The following is a 17,284-nucleotide window of genomic DNA, read 5'->3' on the forward strand; positions in this document are numbered from 1 at the left end:
AGACTACTGCCCACCGCCACAGTCTTCACAAGCCTCTAGTTACGGCATACGTATGCTATCGCGAAACAAAAATACAAAAAAACGCGGACTAGGCCAATTACATATGGCGTAAATAAGGTTTTGATCATTGAGTGGATTATATATAAAAATATCCGCATGGAAGCCTATTTGTGACCTGCTAGACAATAGAAGATGGATTGCACACTACACGTTCAGACTCTGAATCAGTAGGCACACTGTTTTCTTAGCTCACCTGAGCCAAACGCTCATGGTGAGCTTTTGTGACCGCTCAATGTCCGTCGGGCGTCGTGCGTCGTCCGTCCGTCAACATTTTCTAAAAAATCTTCTTCGTGAAAACCACAATGCAGAATTACACCAAACTTCACAGGAATAATCCTTGGGTGGTCCCTTTTCAAGATTGTTCAAAGAATTGATACCATGCAGAACTCTGGTTGTCATGGCAACCGAAAGGAAAAACTTTAAAAATCTACTTGTCCAAAACCACAACACTCGGGCATTTGATATTTGGTTTGTAGCATTGTCTTGTGGTCCTCTACCAAAAGTGTTCAAATCATTACCCTGGAGTGAAAAAAGGCCCTGCCCCGGGTGGTCTCAAGTTTAACATAGACTTATATAGGAAATGCTTTAAAAAATCTTCTTGTCTGAAACTGCAAGGCCTAGGCTTTTGATATTTGGTATTTGCATTGCCTTGTGGTTCTCTACCAAAATTGTTCAAAGGATACCCATGGGATGAAAAGACTCCCCGCCCTGGGGGTCACTTGTTATATGAGTTATACAGGGAAAAGTACTTAAAGATTATTATATCATAGTTCCTAGACTGTTTAATTATAATTACCTGATGACTCCAAGTGATTAGGGGTCACCTGACTGTGACTTGGACGTACTGACCTACTTTCTTGCTTTTTAAGATACAGCCTTGAAATTTGGATGACACATAAAGTTAAGCACACAGATCTTAAAACTGCCTTCCAGTGACCATGAATGTGACCTACTGACCTACTTTGTTATATTTTAGGAACAGTTTGTCATCTGAATCATGTGGCTCATATTACTACATTTGACCTCACTCAACTGTCATGAAAGCTGCCCAGTTACATCTTAGGCGTTGGCATCCTTTCAGAAAAGTATCCTGACAAGGTGTGTAAATTTTCTACATCTTTCCCATTTAACTGAAAAACTAAAATTCATTTCTGGTTTTCTCCACGTTGGGTAATTTGCGATAAGAAATAATACTAGAACTACTGCCAACACTTTAACATCTGTCTACGAGTGTCGCATCAACTGAAGCATCCATAATTAATGCAGTGTTATTGGATGGGCTGCAGTTTTAACAGACTGAAAACCGGTCCCAGGATTCACCATAGGTATTTTCAACCATACATGTAGAGTTCTCAACAGGTGTGACTTCGTATTTGAAATCTAGTTTAAAATACTCTCAAAGCTCATTGTGATCAGAACCCATTCTTCTATTGTAAAAAATGTAAGAAACCAACACTTCCCTTGAAAGCAACATTAACATTGGGGCTTACAGTGTGGCATGTGCGATTTCCCAGGATAATGTTTTATTGTCCTTATACGGGTAGTTTAATGGTATGTTGTCCTTTCGTATGTGCAACATAATTATTGTGTCAATGCTGCTATAATGGAGCTGTTAGCACATAAGGGACAGCGGATTTGTCTACATTGGCCGTCTTAATGCTACATACATTGAGAGGGGTACTAAGCATTGTTATTTGTCCGTCAATTTTTATTTTATAAATGTTTCATTAATTGATGGCATTAAACATGTTTAAACTAAAAGGGCAGGTAAAACCAAGGGTCAGAATGACAGAATAACAACATATACAACATAAGCAATCGGAACTGTATATAGATAATTAATCCAATGGCAATTACTGTGACCTGTTGTAGATATATGAGGTCATGTGTGCATAAATCCATTCTTTCTGATTTTTTCGCGGTCATCTTGGATTTCATTGGTCACATTCATGTACTTATTTACCAAATGCAAGTGTTAAATTTTTATTAGCATATTTTACAAATCTATATATCATCGTGCAAAGTTTACAATATTCCCACAATATGCTCAACTGAATATTTCATAGAAATTTTTATGGCGGCCATCTTAAATTTTATTGGCCATAGTGAATTTTGTATTCAATGTCAGTTCTACTATGACTAAATGATGCACATTTTTCATGAAAAGAAATATTTTGTGTTAGCCATTTTGAATTTTGTAGGCCATATTGAATTTATTTATCCACTGTTAGTGTATAATTGTTTGAGGAGTGTACTTTGCAAATACATTCTACATGTACGTTGCAACATTGCATCCTTTTCTTTTAGTTCGTCCGTTTGAAGAGAATTCTTCATGGAAAAAAATGATATTATGGCGGCCATCTTAGATTAGGCCGCCATAATTGACTTTTTTCTGTAAGCATATAGAGCTAATCTCTAGGTAAAGAATACTTTCTGCTACTTTTTTTAAACATTTTGTTTCGCCATGCAATGCTAGAGCATTTACAAAAATGTGCATTTTGGCGGCCATCTTGAATTTTGGCGGCCATTTTTTGAATATCTACAACCTGCTTCCCAGTCAAAAATGATGGACAATACATCAATCTACAATCATGCCAAGTTTCATACTTTTCACAGGAAGTGCACAATTATTTCAAGAATTTCCTGGACTAGTATTACCACCTTTATAATTCTTTAGAATGGTATAAAAATATAAATTGTATTGTCTTATATTTAAAGAGGAATCAAAGAAACATCATGCTATTGGAAAGGTGAATCAAACCTCCAACTCCAATAACTTTTTATCCAGCCCTTTTTGCATTATATATCATGTGTGTTTAAATTTATATATATATATATATATTATATATATTATATATATATATATATATATTCATGATGGAAATTTGAAATAGTTACATATGAATAAAGAGTCGCGCTTTTGTAATATAGTAAGATATACAGGGACATAACATATGTTAACGTCGCTGTTGGAGGCTTAAAGTAAAAGTTACTTCGCTTCTATTGCCAGATATTCGATTTTCTGAAAGATATTAAAATGTTTTCTAAATCTAAGAAATTTGACAGAAGTTTCTACAGTTACTGAAATCCTTTCAAGATGTTTTTGCTATGAATCGTTTGTGTTTGATTATTCAAAAGACAGAATATTTACAGTTTCTGCACACAGGTAACTTCTGCAGACGATTGACATAAATATATAAACGTCCCTGATTAAGACAGCATAAATATCAAGTTAAATGCTGTTGACGCATTGGATTCACCCTATCAATCAAAGACTTATCTATGTACAAATAATTGCCAAATACTTTTATCTTCATAATGCATGTATTTTGTTATCGGGCACGATCTGTAGTTACTGATGACAGTAAGTAAAAGGAGTAAACAAGTGTCAAAATGTGTATCAAATTAACTTTTATTGTCAGCATGCATGTAAACTTCAAGGATGTACCTTTATGAAAGAGCTAATACTGGTCATTTTGGACGTATTTAAGTTCAATCCTAGGAACGCTTGATGCGGAACGTGCGTATCGTTAACCTCGGTTTCTGCGCTTCATTGAATTTAGAAACTACTGGTATTCATTGTCCAATCAATGCATCAGTGCATGGTCTGCACTACAATTCGAACCAGCGACGATTAATTCCATTTAAGTTACCATAGACTACACTATTAAATTCCGTGTGAAAACTTTCTTGAATGTTGAACGTTGTCTGGTAAGGGGTTACGAAGAACATTATGTTTAAGTCTGTTCTTAATCTTTAAACAAACTAAACGCTTTTTCTTTAAACAAACTAAACGCTTTCAAAACTACCAATGAAATTTTATGGGTTTTTTTTCGTGTTTTTTCATTGGTAGTTTTGAAAGCGTTTAGTTTGTTTATAGGGCGTTATGAATTTCTTTATATCTAATACCATACTGGATTCTGCGGATGTCTCTAAATCATATTCTGGTACCTTTAAATTTAATAACAGTTTGAAGTTGTTCTTCCATTTTCTAATATGAAATTAGGTGCTACCTAAAAGGCAGAGCTCCCTTGAAAAGTCACCAGTGCCCCATAAAAAATTAGAGGAGTGGTGTTATTGTAGTGGCTGCAAATATCTGGAATTATGGAACCGTTTTAGGAAGTTTATGTTCTATTAGATCTATTACAATTATTTGTATTAATGATAATTCATGATTTCTGAATGCAATATAAGTTTGTTATGTCTTAGACTGCATTAAGATTAAATCTCGACATGTGAAAACTCGACAAATATTCTAAACAAAAGAAAGTACGGTATAGATTTACATCTGCACCAAAATTAAGAGAAAAAACGTATTTGAATAATTTATGTTATTCATATTAAAACTTACTGCATCAACAATTTTACATAAATTATTATCATAGAAACCAGTCACAAATGATAACTTCTTCGAATTGAAAAGCTTGGACTGTGAATTTTTTAAACCTAACAGAATCTCATTAGGCCTATAGCCTAAGAAATTGTGTCTCTTTTCGTGTGAATGTTTGGAAATGAGTAAATAGTTCATGTTCCAATTCCAAAGTTTATAGAGATCAGAATTTACGTAATCCTGGGATCGTAGACAATGACTATACTTGTAATTCTTTTTAATGTCATTAAATTGTCCAGTTACGGTATTTTTTAAAAGGAAGAATGGGTCCAACTTTCAGGCAAAAATACTGCTAAGATAGACGTGATAATTCATGATTTCTGTATGCAATACTATAAGTTTGTTATGTCTTAGACTGCATTAAGATTAAATCTCAACATGTGAAAACTCGATAAATATTCTAAACAAAAGAAAATACGGTGAATGTTTTAAACCTAACAAAATTTCATTAGGCCTATAGCCTAAGAAATTGTGTCTTTTTTCGTGTGAATGTTTGGAAATGAGGACTTAATGTAAATATTTTATGTTCCAATTCCAAAGTTTACAGAAATCAGAATTTACGTAATCCTGGGATCGTAGACAATGACTGTTGTAATTCTTTTTAATGTCATTATTGTCAAATTACGTTCTTTTTTTGGAAGGAAGAATTGGACCAAATTTCGGGCAAAAATTCTGCTATGATAGACGTCTGGTATGAGAGAATTACAAACAACCATTTACATGTACAATGCTTGTTTTAAATTCAAAAGACAAACCATTTTTAAAAGTTAATAATCAGAATTTTACTCAGAAAAAAACACTGTTTGCCGAAATTCTCGAAAATCCCTGTTTAATTTACTGAACTGCTGGCAGTACACTTAAACCTGACATCAAAACAAACCGCTTGTTAAATTTTCACATGAATGACTTTTGTTACAATATTGACCTAGTGAAATTTAAAAACAAAAAGAAAAAAATGTCTGATTCTGTTTGGGATCGAAATCCCGACCTCTCGATTGCAAAGCGAACACGTTAACCATTAGACCACAGTGGAACTATGACGTCATACCTTCCAAACAAATGTGTATATAATGAACTTCAGTTACGGCAGCGTGACGAAAATCGTTTCACATTGAAAATATTGTATTACAGGTTTTTTTTTCTACGTAGAAAATATATTAGGCACTAATTTCTCATTTCTCTATATTTGCACTGTTATTCAATGTTCAAATCAGTAAGTGTGACGCTTTTATCATCCATAAACAGCAAGCGTCTACTGACCCCATTAATTACTATGCGCATATAGTCTGCAGGAAGAAACCCGAACAACACCGATTCAAAAAATACCACGAATTTTCAACTCGATAGTATACACGATATTTATTTTTTTTCACACGTTTAACCGTAATGCGACGTTGTCGGCGCCGCTGTGCGGCGTCGGTAGCTCTGCTATTACATAAAAAGAAATTCATAACGCCCTATAATATTATTAGAAGAAGATGCACAACACAGTTCCAGTTTAGTTTTGTAGCGAAACGTATTTTTTCCGTATTTTTTCATTGATTCGTGAAATATACTGTAACGGACAAGGAACAGCTTTCAAAGTATTTGAATGTTATCCAATTGTACATAAACAATATAGATATATAATCAATGGAAAAGTGGTTAGTTGTCATTGACAGCATGAGAGTCATTTGGCATGGGTTGCCAGATGGACTTTACAGTTATGATGAAGTCACTGGAAACGCCAGTCTGGTGTGCAAAAAGGATTTTGCGTTCATTTGTTAAAGTCACCAGACACGCAAGTTTGGTGTGCAAGAACAATTTGGCCGGCATTTGTTTTAGTCACCAGAAACGCAAAGTCTGATGTGCAAGAAGGATTTTGCCGGCATGGGTAATGTCACAAGAGACGCCAGTTTGATGTGCAAGAAAGATTCAGCCGGCACTGGTAATGTCACCAGAAACGCCAGTCTGATGTACAAGAAGGAGTTTCCCGGCATGTGTAAAGTCACCGGAAATGCCAGACTGGCGTGTAAAAATATATATTAATTATTTACACTGGTTGAAGATGATGCTTGGAATATCCTGCTTGAGGGTAACTGTTTAGACGGTAAAGATGAACAGTTACCCGACAGCCAGTGACAGAATCATTTTCTTGCATGCCATATTCAACAAATAATAGAATAAAATAAATATCAAACGAAGGATTTTTAAGCATGGTAATTGCACTCGAGTGATATATGATGACTCGTTGACTTTCTGGAAAAGTCGTTATCTGTCCAGGAATTGTATTCAAGCGTTAAATTGTAATGTTTTAACGAATCGGAATAATTGCAAATTTTTGCTCGATGATCTTCAAAGAAGCGTTTGAGTGTATTAATTTCAATTTGTGCGTTTCCTGAAAAAAAGATGTACCACTCTATAGTATTAGGAAATGTCACCATTCTCCATGACTGCCACGGTTCAAACGAATCGGTGCAACTTGAACAATCTTGGAAGACGGTTACCTAAGTAATTTATTTGTAAAATTGCAACCAGGTTTTTTTTTACATTTTGAAAGAAAATCATCTGAGAAATATTCTAGTGAAGTTTCGTGAAAGGCAGCCAAATGCTTTAATGGAGATTTCTTTGAAGCAATTGTTGACAGACAACGTTGCCAGGCGATGTAAAAATGTTGCGATGAATATATGTACTTGCGCATTTTATCAAATGTTGAAATGGCGCCAGTACTGGTTTTTCCAGGAAGCGAACTCGAGATTGGTTCAAATAAGCTTGAAGCTTTCATCACAACAGAGATCAAATAAATGTGTGTAAAATGAACGAGCGGTAGTCGAATGAATAATCAATTTAGAATGTCATTCTATGACATAAGCATGATGTTTAGTTCTTTTTGTGTCGTCTTGCATTGTTATCAATCACTTTATTACATTTACATCCACTATGTTTTTATATGGAAAGAAGAAAACGTCTATTTCGTATGAACAACACTGGTTCAATTATATGAATGGGAATTTGCAAGCAAAATATGACGTCAGTCACGAAATTACGTCACAACAAAATGGCGTCTTTTGGAAAAAGTCTTTCGAAACTGGCAATCAAAATTTAAAAAAAAAACAATATTCAAATATAGCTCAAACTATTTTTTCTGACGGTAGAGATCAAAACTGAATTAACAGGATGATGTGAAGTTCAAATCGGGAAATGTATTACCATCAGAAGATGATTTGCATTTTAACGTGGGCGTGTACTTTTGGCTGTTCTATATAAAAGGTTGTGAAGTTCGATTATTCTGACATTTATTATGATTTTCTGATACTCGTAGAGATAAACCACCTACTTTTTTGTTGCAAGGTACTGTAAAAATGTAAATATTTTATCCAATAAATACTAGTGTGGTTCATGGATTTGCCAGAAGTTCCAGTGTGGTGTATACCAGTGTATACATTGGATTTCAATCCATAAGTACTGTCAAGGAAATTAATACTATCACTCAGTGACTTTAATCCATCTAGAAACTGGAAATGAAATTTGTTTGTTTGTAGTATATGCCTATATGTGCATACAAACAGTAAATCGCATCATCAGTCTACTCTCTCGCGAATACCTGGTGTCCCTAGTTCTGACCAGTGATTTTCTAGCACACAACGGCGGCGGTCAGCGGATGACATTTCCTAATACGATTGAGTGGAACACCTTTTCAGAAACTGCACGCCCAGTTGCAAATTGGAAATAGATACATTCAAATGTTTCTTTGAAGACCCTCTAGCAAGAATTTTCAAATTATTCCGATTCGTCAAAACATGGCTGCCCTAGAGTGCATTCAGCTCTCCATATATATGTCTATGATAGAAATCTCTTCTTGTCAGAAACTTATGGCCAGATTAAACACAAATTCACTCGAAAGATTTTTGCTGACCATCTAACAAGACTTTCAAATTACTTCATTTTTTACAAGTAGGATTTTATGCATCAAAGGCGCGGAAAACAAGTTGACTTAGAAATAACAAATTTCTCTCTTCTCTGTGAAATCCACCATATTTTATTTCAGAATGAAGAAGCGTGAGTTTTATGGCTCGGATAAATCTATTTTAAAAGCAAATTCAGTGAATTTATATCCCCCACTTTGTAAATGAGGGGGCTATATTTTGAAATATATTTAATTTCCAGATATACATAAGTTATGTATAATAGGATTGTGCCATGGTTTGTTTGTTCATACTTGTTATTAAATCGAAGTGAAAAACCTTGCTCTGTAGGGATGTATATTTATGTCTAATTAGTTTCCAATGTAATATGATAGAAGATTTCTAAGTTTGATAATTTGAAGAAACAACAAATGCACTCTGAAAATTGACTTGGCCATTTAATATTAAATGACAGAAACATGTAAACAACATTTTTCAAAATACAACAAAACAAATTATACAAAAATGTATATACCTATGACTACTAAAGGGCAATATAATATTATACCAACCTAAAACATGAAAATTATCAAAGATTGGGTCCCAAAATTAGGCTACAGATTGTGGAACACAACCCCCCCCCCCCCCCCCTCCCCAACCCCACCACAACTAATCGGACTTACACACAATACTGTGCCTTCGTCCAACGTATATTTCGACCCAGTGCCTTTTCGACACAGCTCTGAAGAAGTTAATAAGAAAGCATCCATAAATACATTTATTTAATAATAAATTTTGTATTAAGTTTTATGAAGATCCATCATTTGGTTACTTTGTTTTGTGGGATTAATGAATTTTTAAACAATTAATAGGGCAATAACTCTGCAGTAACTGAAGAGATCCTAATGTTAGATGTGAATGCACCAGTGCCCTGTAGTGATCTACATTTATGTTAATTTTCATGAAGGCCTGCTGATTGATAATGATATGATGATTAGTAAAACGTTTTTTCTTTTAATTATAAGCATTTCAAATCAAGAGGGAAAATTCTGCTTTTATTGGGTCAAGGGGGGATGATACTATATCTGTTCAAATTTCATGCACTAATTAATAATGATGAGAGGTTTTGTGATTCTAGCTAAAATAATTTTTATTTAATTATAATCATTTTCTTTTTTTTTTACCAAATCTATGGGGAAAACTCTGCTTTTACTGGGTCAAGGGGGATAATATGTACGTAAAAGCAAAGGCAATTTGCTTATAAATAATTAATTGAAGTTTGGTGAATCTAGCCAAAATACTTTTTGAGTTATAAGTATTTTTAATTTCGGACGAACGCACGGACGGATGGCCGAAATGCTGGACAGACAACGTCAAAACAATGTCCCTCCGCCGTCGGCGAGGGATTATGAGAAAACTGGAAAAAATAAGGGCTAACTGATATTTAAATCTGATTGAATGGCGTACATGAAGGGTATTACGAGCACGTCAAATACTGCTTTCAAATATTCTTACATAATGAACATTGCAGTCATACGAAAGTTAAGGTAGTCCTAACAAGTAATTATTGTTGATTCGTATTGAAAGGAATTATGCTTCGCAATATAATCCTATTAAATGTTTTCCTGCATCTTTCTTGTTTAGAGATCATTCTACAATGAGCAACATGCTAGAGCCTATCAAATGTAGTCACCAGCCCGGCTCCGACCTGTGACTTAAAAAAATATGATCACCGTAAAGCGTGGTAACTTTTCCATATGAATTTAGTGGAACATTTTTAAGATATTTTCTTGCCAGAAACTGTTAGCCAGATGTTCCTATTGTGATCCTATACCACTATTATTTTTTCGGCGTTAGCTGAATAACATGGATTTTGACCTAGATTCTGTAATAATCGGGACACGGAACAGGTGCGCGCTGAGAAGATAAACCATTTATTAAGTCTTAAAGGGAATTCCTATAGTTTTTTTTATGCGCATCTTTCTGCGCAGCCAACACTTTCCATGGAAAACTGAACTGAAGTCAACATTTGTTGAAACATGTTACAGACAATCTTAAATATGAGGAATTTGAATGAAATAACATTTTTGATAAGTTATATCAGTAATCAAATGTTGATACTGATTTATGTTGTATTGACAAGTATCATGCCTGACAGGTATCTTGCTATTTTTGTGGTTGTGTTTTCACATTGCATTTTAGTACAAAGACAGTGTTGTTCATATAATGTAAGATAATTGGCTTAGTACTGATAAGACACTATCACCTTTCAGATTATTTAGTATTCAATTATAGAAAGAATTAAGAATTTTTAAAACAAATTTTAACTTTTAGCAGACATACATGTAATCAATTTGGCCAGGTTCGCGCCATTTCCGTCCGAACAGGTGTTGTATTCTAGCGGTCTTAACATAAAATTTAGCCTGGTGACCCATACATTTTTAGCCATTTTTATGCTCCCAATACAGTTATCTATACACAAGAAGAAAAAGAAAAAATTCTATGAAAGAGTTTTTTCAAAATTAAAAAAAGATATATTCTTCACTATGGGTATTTTTCATTGAAATAAGTTCACAAAAGTAAATATGAAACAATATTTTTTTCATTTGTACCCATTATTGTAAGGATAGGGTATTACAAATATGACTATGATATCAAATAAGTATATAATAAAATCTGTAAAATGAAAATAACTGTATTGTGCTGCCTGGATGTATATTTTGGTTGGTATTTATAAAAAAGCAGAAAATTATGAAAATGTTGAAAACTCGCTGGCAGTTTCAGCAACAGTGGGTGTGTTCAAAACAATTTTTCACAAAAACAAGCCTGGTGACCTATTGTTTTTATTTGTTCATTGTTTTCAGCACAAATTTTCCTATCATATATGTGAATCTAAAAAAAATCTATGAAAGGAAAAAAAACTATAGGAATTCTCTTTAAATGACATTGATTATCAGAAGGCACATATTTAGTAGTTTTGTTACCCTAAACTTAAATTATATATTCTAATTTTAAGTTTTTAGTAATTTATCACCGCTAGAGAAATCGAAAGTAATCTTCTTCCCCCGTTGCGTGCCTCGCTTATGGATGAATGAGTTGTGGCTGGTTGTAACTGTAGAGTCAGTGTACCCGGTGTCGGACTTACGCGGTTTCGCACACACGGCAAATTCAAGTTCTTCGTGAAAATAAAGCAGAAAATTTAACAATTCTTTGTTATTATTTCACGAAACTGAGTTATTCCCTACATAATTTGACACTAGGGGTCTTTCCCCACTGGAGCCTCGCTCTGGCAAGTGCAGACAAAAAGAATAACAACACCAATGGAGGTCAGCTGAAAATTTTTAAATTTCATGAAAATAATGACTATGCGAACAACAACAATGTGCAAATTAATTTAAAAATCACTATTCCATCATATATTATGTAAGTATTTACCTATTACTTTACCCAAATAAAAATGATTTCAACATTTATTGAAGTTATCCCAATCTGCAAATGTTTGATTTTTTGCTTTAAGTTTTTTTTAAATGAGAACTTAATCAAGTAATTAGAGTTATGGGGGTCATTACTAGTTGTTTAAAAGCTATGGTTTTATTTGCATGTCAACTGCTTTAGCCTTTCCCAGTCCAACTAATTGTACGCTGGTCGACATATTGTGCTAGTGGGTTACTTATGGGGGATTCTGAACCAACACGAAATTATTTCAGAATCAGGCCAGGACGTCAAATCATTTTGACCTTCTATCACTGAAAGGATACCTCTTGATCATTTAAATTTGCTGCTTAATTGAAATGTTTGCAAATGAATAATGTGTTCGTATAAGCATATCCAAATATTTTCTGTCTGCACACACTGTTTAATTTGAATTTTTCATGCGCCAAACATTATTACCTCTACGCCGTTTGTCTTTTTAAAGACATTTCTTGTTAATATTCAGACTTGTTTCATTAAAATTTGGCCACTAGAGTTAAAAATTTGAAAGTATTGAAGCGATATCTCCGCCTAAACAAGCTGTCCAATTTTGAAATGCTTTCATACATATTTTTCATGGTTGGTCATCTACCAACATTTAAGAAATTGTTCTAATTCGTCAAAAACATGGCCATCAGCGAGCATGGTTACTTTCCCCTATACATATATTTTGGGAACCTTACAATCCTTTTGTCAGAAACTGCTTGTACGATTTAATAATAAATTAACACAAATATTTTCATGACATTTATTTGATCTATTGTTCTAACAATTTCGATTCGTCAAATGAACAAGAATAAATATCCAACAGGGAAAGCCACGTTCAAAAAACGCAGCCTCCCAAAACGTTAACCCAGCACGCGGACGCGCACAAGACCAGCACACTCACACTCTCACACAAAGCAAACACACTAGGACAAAACGAACAAATAAAGGACCGCCTTGGAACAGTCAGTGGCAAAACAACCACTGGGAAGTTTAAACAGGTTTATGGTGCACCTTACCTCACTCTTACATATTTTCAAGCACTCTTGATTTGTAAAAAAGTGGCTACCAGGGGCCGCAAGATAGTTTTCTCTATATGACTCTAAGGAAAACTTGACTCAAAGTAAATTGTCAATGACTCTTAACCAAAACTGTTGTATGTACGAATTGTGAAATTAAAGGCAAGTAAGTAAGGGCCATCATGGTCCTCTTGTTTATACTCTGCAAAGCTTGCACTTTATCTAATATTTATAAGCAGCCATGCTATGAGGTTTAGAAAAGACAAACGTGCATTCACGCATTTATTGATTTTAATCAAAAATGTACAAAGAAAATACATATTTACATAATTACCTACTTTGTAATAAAGCCTATGAAGTTTATTTGTTTGATTTATCTATTTCCATGTATTTAAAGAGAATTCCTATAGTTTTTTTCCTTTCATAGAATTTTTTTAAATTCACATATATGATATGAAATTTTGTGCTGAAAACAGTGAACAAATAAAAACAATAGGTCACCAGGCTCGTTTTTGTGAAAAATTGTTTTGAACACACCCACTGTTGCTGAAACTGCCAGCGATTTTTCAACATTTTCATAATTTTCTGCTTTTTTATAAATACCAACCAAAATATAAATCAAGACAGCACAATAAGGTTTTTTCCTTTTTACAAATTTTATTATATACTTATTTTATATTATAGCCATATTTGTAATACACTATCCTTAAAGTAATTGGTACAAATGAAAAAAAAAATATTGTTTCATATTTACTTTTGTGAACTTTTTTCAATGAAAAATACACATAGTGAAGAATATTTTTTTAAATTTTGAAAAAACTCTTTCATAGAATTTTATCTGTTTTTCTTGTGTATAGATAATTGTATTGTGAACATAAAAATGGCTAAAAATGTATGGGTCACCAGGCTAAATTTTATGTTAAGACCGCTAGAATACAACACCTGTTAGGACGGAAAGTGGCGCGAACCTGACCAAATTGATTACATGTATGTGCGCTAGAAGTTAAAAAAAGTTTTACAAATTCTTAATTCTTTCTATAATTGAATACTAAATAATCTGAAAGGTGATATTGACTTATCAGTACTAAGTCAATTATCTTACATTATATGAACAACACTGTCTTTGTACTAAAATGCGATGTGAAACACAACCACAAAATAGCAAGATATCTGTCAGGCATGATACTTGTCAATACAACATAAACCAGTATCAACATTTGATTACTGATAAAACTTATCAAAAAATGTTATTTCAAGATTGTCTGTAACATGTTTCGACAAATGTTGACTTCAGTTCAGTTTTCCAGAGAAAGTGTCGGCTGCGCAGAAAGATGCGCATAAAAAACTATAGGAATTCCCTTTAAGTTAAGAATAAAATGACATTTTCGTGCATTTAAACAAGTATAAACCACATTTTATTGCCTGCCTAGCTGGAAAAGACAAGTTTAACCGGATAGGAGATCGCTTTATCTTACCTTTTCCAAAGGTACTGACGTCATAATTTGAGTGAGATTATAATATCTGAAAATGTTTTAATAGAGTAACTACATGCAAAGGAAGTGATCCTAACATGTGTGCCTGAGTATAGGAAGGTGTTTCTCAACCCTCGGGACAGCATGGATAATGAACCCTGTCTTACACTGGCAGTCATATGAGATCTTTATAGAGACTTCTTGCAAATACATGAATCGCGCTAACGATTCTTGGACGATTTGTAAAAATCCCAAGGTGGTTTATACCCGTCTAGACGCATAACAAATAGCATTCCATCCTTAAAGTTACATTTTAAAGTAGCTTGCTACAACAATGAACAGAAGTAAGTACTTTGCTCTCCGTGGCTGCCTTGCTGCCAAATGCTGTGACATTGTGTCAGCCAAAATACTAATATAAATTATGTATTGTCTTTAAAGACAAATTAGATAATTTACTGTCCAGGTTCAAAGTTTATTCTTTTTATACTGGAGCTTTCCAATAGCCTTGAAGACACATTTTATAATCCTTGAAATTGATTATTAATACACAATGTAGATATAATTATATCGAAAATTATAGCCTAGATCTAACAGCATTTTTTTAATAATTCATTTAATTGGAATCGTTGTACTTTGATGTAATATACCGTTGAATATTCCAGTTATATTTATCAAGTTATTCCGTAACTTCATTAACCGTTAATAATCATTCTAGTTTCCATGATTACCAGTTTCAGTAGGAGTTTCCGTTCAAACTGCTTATCGCTAAATTTCTACGACGTCAATTAAGATGTCAATTTACTGAGAGTTTACAGGGAAAAAGGTATATGAATACACGTACAGACGAAATCATCTTCAGATATTACATTTGCAACCAAATCTCTTATTCAATAAGGTAAGATACAGAATAGTCCATGGGATTAATCAAATTACTTAAATTATTGAATTTCTTAATTGATAAATGCTTTTAAAAAAAACACTCTAGAGTCTAAAGAATTTCGTTGTTTGAGTGTCTGAAAAGTACTTTTTAGGAAAAAAGGAAATTCTAAGTTGTTTGCATCATGTCCTACTGCTGTAAAGCCGTCGTGAAAACATCTGTTAAACACTTATTTTGATCGGTGAAAAAATTCTAGCGAAATTCTAGGTAAGTTTAAAATTAATAAATACAAGGTGTCTTAAGTTAATACATACGATTTTTCTATTCTGTATACCACTTTACCACATAATTTGATAAATGACAACTAACTGTCCCAATTCAAAAGACTTTTGCCAGGGAGAAGGCAATATTTCTCGCTGGCAATTTCGATAAAGCTTTTTTTACTAGTTGCATTGTTAAAATTACTATGTGGACCAGTGACAAACTTTGTAAAGCTTCCTTTTCTACTGAACAATATTCACGCAAGGTTTGGGAATGGGGTTTTTGGACAAGGAATGGATATTCACATGGGAATAAATTGTGGACCCCTTGTCACAGATATGTTTTATATTGGTTTAAAAATATTTTACTTTGACTGAGCTTCTCTCCAGATACGCAGGCAGACATTATTACTGCATTTAAAAATACATCACTCTTATGGATAACATCTTTTTTTTTTTGGTGGGGGAGGGAGGGGGTTGTTGTTGTTGTTTGTTTTTGTTTTTGTTTTTTAGCTCCAGTTAAATAAAATTCGGATACTTCTATTTTTAGATTTAGATATCTCTTTTCATGAAAATATTATACATACCCAAACTGACGGTAAGAGGGATGATTTTCATTTTGTAATACCACAGTCACACATACGGCGCAAATAGCTACGTCGAGCTACGGATAGAAACGTAGTAACCCGTATCGATCCGTACCTGAGCCGTACGAATTGGTACGAACTGATACGGCTTACTACATTAAGGTACGTCTCAGGTACGTTTCAATACAGGTCGATACGGATTACTACGTTTTTATCCGTGGCTAGACGTAGCTTTCCGCGCCGTATGTGTGACTGGGGTATTATTGAAACTTGCCACGGTTTGAATAGGGATTTACCCAAGGCAACATCTTATGTGATATATATTTCGCATTTAATTCGTTTTGCCAAAGCATGTAGTAATGTTGAGGATTTATTAACGTAATCTATTTTTACATATAAGCCTCTTCAGCAACGGTACCGTTGTTATAAACTACGTATATGCATTGCTAAATTCAACGTTGGTTTTAAAATTTAATAGTAATTTAAAGACACTTCTGCGAGAAAGTTTATCAAAACCCGATTGTTATTGGGATGTGGTTTACAAATTTCGTAAGATTATGGGTCATGGCAATTTTTCAGTTGTACTTGGTAAAGTATTACAACGTTTTATTGAAAGAGCTTTTAACCCAACTGTTTTGACATACACCGCGTGTTTGATGTTTAGCACTTTTACAGCTGGACGGTACGATATTTCCTCTTTGATTGTGTCTGACGGAACAGGCGAAGAACTATATAATAAGCTTTATAATAAGTAGTTCATAAATCCGACGGGGACTAAACTTCTTTTGATATCTGTCTTCTGGCTGTTTCGTCGGGCCCTAAAGGGTGTTTCTCTTGATGCTTTGTCATCTGTAAATGCATTGAGTACATGCGTTCTTCAGCTTTCTTTTTATATAAATTTACAAGAGCATTTCTGTGTTGTACATAACATGTCTTCTGTTACCATTCGTGTGTTAGGGATTCCCCTTGCAAGGATAAATTTTATTTACATTGTCTTGTGACATGGAACATTGTGGGGGTGAGAGTGTGGTTAGATGCACCATAATCCGGTTAAAGCTCCCAAGTGTGCGTGCGTGCGTGCGTGCGTGCGTGCGTGCGTGTGTGCGTGCGTCCGTCCGTCCGTCCGCCCATGTGCTGTGAGCTGCGGGTCTGGTGAAGCTGTGTTTTGATATACTATCATTTATAACTTAACAATACAAAAGGGTCAATTTAAAACTTTAGGACAAAATGCTTGAATTTGGCCCGAAAATTACCCTAAAGGGAAATCATTTGGAAACTT

The sequence above is a fragment of the Mercenaria mercenaria genome, chromosome 11, assembly GCF_021730395.1.
Source record: "Mercenaria mercenaria strain notata chromosome 11, MADL_Memer_1, whole genome shotgun sequence".
Classification (NCBI taxonomy): Eukaryota; Metazoa; Mollusca; class Bivalvia; order Venerida; family Veneridae; genus Mercenaria; species Mercenaria mercenaria.